Consider the following 6,000-nt stretch of genomic DNA (forward strand, 5'->3'; position numbering starts at 1 on the left):
TTTATTTCAATATTTATTAATAAACTAAAATAAGTGACGATGTTTATCTTAACCACAGACTGTTACATTAGCTACGTCACATTAACGCCAGCCCATGACTGTAGCCTACAACTTGGGCGCCACCCAATTAAGGACGTCAGAGAAGCGATCAGTCAGAGAGGGACACAACAAAGCTAGCAGGTGTTTTTGAGTAGGCTAACTTTCACGATGCTTTCGGGTGCGACAAAACGTAAAAAGAAAAAAAATGAAGAGGAACAAAAGAAGAGACAGCGGGGGGCTTTACAGAAGTTTCTGTCGGGCTGCTCGGGCAGCCGTCCGACAGCTGTGAACCTGCTCAAGTCAGCAAAGCCAGAGGCCGGGCCCAAGCCAGACCCATAGGAGGCACGACCCAAAGACACGGTGGAAGATGCGGCGGGAAATGCGGCGGAAGACGCTGTAGCGCCAACGCCGTCAACATCAACGCAGTCACAGAAGGACACACTGGAAGAACAGCAGTCAGCCAGAAGTGAGCCCAATATGGTCTTACAGCAGCCTGCTGCAACGAGGCTGAAGTATTCGGGGAAACAGCTAAAGGGCCATTACACCCAATTTTTCTCTATTCTGACCATCTTTAATCTGCTCTAGCTCAAAACCTATAACAGCCACACTGTTCAAACCTATTCTAGATTATTCTTCAATAATAGCAGATTGCATACAACCTTATTTGGGATTTGTGAAACCTTTCCCTGATTTGTGAAACTTCAACAAAGCCTCATTTATGCGTTTTTTTTCAGCATCAGGCCAACACTGGAACAGCTGTAGCTCAAAAGCTACAACAACCACACTGTTCAAACCTGTTCTAGATTATTCTACTATAATAGCAGATTGCATGACGGCATTTTAATTATCAAGTACAGTTGTTTAATGTTTTATGTCATCTTCTCTACAAAAATTTTGGGTAAAGGTCTTTCATTTTTATGGGATATCACTTAATGTAGCCTACGCATAAAAATCCTAACACATTTTTTTCATTTTCAACTGGATTGAAGTGAGCATTTGTGTTGAATAGTAGCAAGTGTTTTCAGTATTACAGAATATTAAATTAACCATAATAAGAGTAGCTCATGTTTACTCAAAAGCGAGTATCAATTGTTGCTGCCCCATGGCATCCAAAAGAAATAAGGAGGAGCGCTTCGACAGGTGTAAATTTTTATTTGCGTCAGGCTGTAGATGCACACATCTCATTCCCAGAATCGCACCGAGCACCTGGTGCCAGTCACTGTGCAAACACCGTGAAAACTTGCTCCTCTTGCCATGGGGTGCAATGAAAGTAATGTCACACAGAGGCTTGGCACAGCAAGACCATAGACTAAATGTACAAGCATTTGTTAGGGCGACACGTTCTTATTTAATCAGTTTTAGTCAAAAATACCCACACTCACGTGGAAGTTTGGTCCGCTGCAACATGCCAAGCCAGGTGGAATGCCAACGCCACGTCCACATCTGGGTTAACGACCACTTATATGCGATTGAATGAGTGACGTTGACAATCCACCTGCTCGCACCCATTTACATCAATATTAAATAATGAGAATACATGTTTTATATACATCCCATGAGACAATTTTAAAATTTCTTAACATTTCTCACCTTACTATTCGAAGATACATTAAAAGTACATCATACACACTTTAGCCAAATGAACGTCCATGTAGCTTCCAAAAGATATTCGTCAAGCGTGATCGTCTACTTCACCGGAGCCCACACACAAATGTTTACTACCGTAACTGTTCAAACGTTTGCGCAACCTTCGTAATTCCAATGGTTTCAGAAAGGTGATACTCCGCACTTTTCAGAGGTGTACGATACATTACGGTAATATGACGGAGTTCCTGTCTGAGAGCCGGCCCGGGAGAAAAAGACTACGCCGTTAGAACAATGGAGGAGCGGAGGAACTGTTTTGGAGGCGTATGTTCAAGATAGTCGGACTATCCGTGCTCGTTGACATGTGCTACTATGGAGCATGCGCAGACCGATTTTTTAAGTCTTTGTTGAAGTTTCACAAATCCCACACTGTGTTTTATTTGATCTGCTATTATTGCAGGATAATCTAGAACAGGTTTGAACAGTGTGGCTGTAGTAGTTTTTGAGCTAGAGCAGATTAAAGATGGTCAGAGTAGAGAAGAATTGGGTGTAATGGCCCTTTAGCCGTTTCCCGAATCGGAAGCTGGAATCGGAAGCCAACTTCAGCCTCGTCCTGCTGCAAGGGTCTGCAGAGGCTGCCAGGAGGAGTCTCTAGACCCAGAAAGGGTGTTAAGCTACCCATCTGATCCTGCAAAAAGGTATCAAATTGATGACAGGATGCTTGAGTACTTTGCACTAAACCATTCCTCTCAATACTAGATAGTTTATTTTCTCTGTGTTAATTGTCTCTGTGCACATCTGAGTTAGACAGCACCTCACCAACAACACTAAACTTAGATAAACACCTTGTTGATTCATTCTGAACTTAATTTTTAATATTTTTTTCATCTGCTGAATTTATTTTTTAACCTTCATGCTTCTCAGGAGCTCCAGTATTTGTTTTTGTTTTCTACACTTTGAAGTTCAGTAAGAGAGTCAAACTGTGTTTTATCTACTTATCAGAGGTCAGGTTGACCTTTTGAATTCAATACAAACAGCAGAAGATCTAAAGTAATTTGCAGACTTTCTCGCCTGGGCCACATATGGAGAAATTACTGAATTTGGCGGAGAACAGTAAAAATCATAAATTTGACAACTTTTCTCCAAAATGAAACCCTAATATCACGGAAAGCATGATTTGTTGCAGATGTTACAGGATCAAAAACTGTGGTTTGAATGGAAATCAATGGGATGTTTTTGTCTGCTAAATGTCACGTTATGGGAGGGATGTTGGAAACCAAATTGCAGAAACCCAGGACGACACAAGACAGGAGATGATGAAAAATAAATCCTTTATTTTAAGGTGAACCAAAAACCATGTAAATCCAAGGGGGTGGGGAGCCAAAATCCAAAAACGTTCATAATCCAAAACTAGTGATCCAAAACTAAGACACAAGAAGTACAAGTAAAACTAGAGATAAGGAACTAGAGACTGACAGAGTACTCACACCGACAGCAAACAATGGACCGACAAGAACACAGAGACAAGACAGGGCTAAATACACTGGGAAGAGCAATTAGGGAAACAAGGAGCAGGTGTGTGGAGTGAGGCTGGAGGGAAGGCAGGTGACAACAATTATCTGAATGGGGAAGAGAACCAGTGGAGGGCAGATTAACCTAAAAAACTCTAAAACACAAAACTAAACCTAAAGGCTGCGGGAAGGATTAACACACACACCATCACTCACACAAATGCACTAATATAACAGGAATGGGGAATGGACAAGCGCGCGCGCACACACACACACACACACACACACACACACACACACACACACACACACACACACACACACACACACACACACAATGAACTGGGTAATGGACACACACCCACACACAGCTGGGGACAAAGAGGCTGGAGCTGCAGCTTGGGGCACAGAGGATAACTAAATGAACACTGGACCTGAGGGGATGATAAAAAGGTCTACAAACAGAACACACCATATAGAGACATGACACATGAGGGTGCTAGAGGACAACAAAAGGAGCACCTAGAGAACTAATGGAGGACAAAAGGAGACACATGAGATGAGACGCCGACACAGACCATGACACTAAAGACTCAAGTGTAATAGTGTTTTCTTTTGATAGTGTTCCTTTGGTCTATTTTCAAAATTCCAAGTTGAATTTCAAAATTTGTCCAGAGAGGGGTTTTGCAACAAGAATTTTGTACAATATGCACAAACATTGGTTCTCTTCTGGCACTCACAGAGAACAGTCGCTTCTGCTTTGCTCCCTTATCTTTTTCCCAAGGCTCTTTTTGTCCCGTCTGCCTACAGAGCGCTTCTCTGCATTTCCTCTGGAAATCACTATTTTTCAGAAATGGATTTAATTAATTGGTCATTCAACGCGATTGATAAGATTTTTTCTACGATGAGAACGGAGGAGGGGGCTCGCGCTTGCCCTCACGGGACACATGCAGTGGGATATATGCTCGATTCCTGGAAGAAGTGGAATGTCATCTGTCTCTCTCAGCTGTCCATTGAGGATGTCGAACATGTGTGGATATTTGGCCTGATGATCACTGGATTTCTTCTGATTGGAGTGGGAGGATATCTGGTTTTCTGAAAAACTGGGATGACGGGAGCGATTGGAGGGCGACCCGCACCCATGGACGGCACCGTCCGGGCGGATACCTCACAGACTGGGACTTTACTCGAGGTGAATCGCAAGCTGGACAGTGTCTTAGCTGCGTTACCGGTGTTAGTGCACAAAATGGATGTCATCTCTGAGAGGGTCACCGGACGGTGTGGAGATGTTTAATCACCTAATTGGCTTCACTGGAGGACTTGAATGATCAATACAGACTCCAAGGCAGAGAGGAAAATTATCTCTGCCTGACCCAAACAAAGCCCTGTTACCCAATCTGACGCCATAAGCAGCCTTGGAGTTGCGTGCAAAAACCCCCACGATGGAAGGAATGCAGGCAAATGCTGTGACCCCCCCCCCCCCCCCCCCCGCCGCCTTCAGATTGTGTTCCTCGCGTCGAGGTCATCAAGATGGAGGCACTCACTGTGCTCTGTGCTTTCCCATGACCTCCCACCCACCTGTGGATTCAGTTGGCCGAGCGCCACACAGGCTGCTCCCGCTGAGGAAACCAGGGTCCCAGCCCCCCACCCCCCTACCTACTGGGTCTCATGTTGTGAACTGTGACGTTCGTGCTTATATGTTGAGGTGTTTTGTTGCATAGTAGAGCTACACTCTGCTGGTGTAACTCTGTTAATGCCTTTTTCTCCCTCCCCGAACTCTGCTCATGTAATCCCCTCTTCATCTATTGAATGAGTGCCGTTATGGCTGCTCTCGTGGTCTGCCTGTATCTGTCCTGTCTATATGTGTGTGTGTAATCTTGGTCAGGCTGTTCTGTGGAGTCAAGTTCCTATGCTCTGGTTCGCTGGAGCGCTGGCAATAAAATTCTCTCTGATTCTGATTCTGATTCAGATTCTCTGAAATGGCATCCAAAAGAAAAGCAAAAAACTGCTAAAATGGACAAAAATGTCCCTATTGAAGCCTGAGGGTGGGAGAATAACAAATTTGGTTTTGTTTTTACTTTTTGGGAAGAAGTGTGTGTGTGTGTGTGTGTGTGTGTGTGTGTGTGTGTGTGTGCACGCGTGCGCGTGTGTGCGTGCGTGCTTGTATACACCTGCAGGGATTCATTTGAATTGAGCGGCTCTGCAAACCAGGTCCTCATGACTGATCAGGTGTAAAAACACCGGCACACAGGTGCACCTGCTCAGGCTGTAAAAATAAGTGGCCCATTTAGCTGAGCAAAGATCAGTCACAGCAACCAGTGCAGAGGCTGCTGCTGATCTGAGAGCAGTAGTGTTCATGCTGCAGCTGACAGCGCCTCAGCGTCCCCCGGTTTGATTTGAGCCACACGTGTTATAAAATCCGACCAGAGGCGTTTGACCTACATGCAACTTGTTTGCTGAAGCTTAAATTTGTCAGTGTTTCCATGACGATGGATAAATCCTGCATTGTTCAAATGAGACTAATATAAATTTGGCACCTGTTTGGTAACTCCAGCAGCCTCTGCCTGGAACTGTGACTAGTTGGAGGAGAACAGACAACTTGCTAACTCTGAGGGAACTAGGAACAAACAAGTCAGATGTTTTTTATTTTTTTCCCGTGTCCTGTCTGACTGTGAAGCAAACAGAATTGATGTCTGAATGGTGGTGAAAAGCCTTACAGATTTACTCTCAGGTGGAGCATCAAAGCGTCTGCTTTAATGTCACGCCTGATACTTAAAACTTTATTGTTATTGTTTTAGAATGCTTTTTAATTCTGACCAGACACGGAGTCAGAGGTGAAAGAAAAAAGGAAAAGACAAAAGGTGGG

The sequence above is a fragment of the Nothobranchius furzeri genome, chromosome 12 (assembly GCF_043380555.1).
Source record: "Nothobranchius furzeri strain GRZ-AD chromosome 12, NfurGRZ-RIMD1, whole genome shotgun sequence".
Lineage (NCBI taxonomy): Eukaryota > Metazoa > Chordata > Actinopteri > Cyprinodontiformes > Nothobranchiidae > Nothobranchius > Nothobranchius furzeri.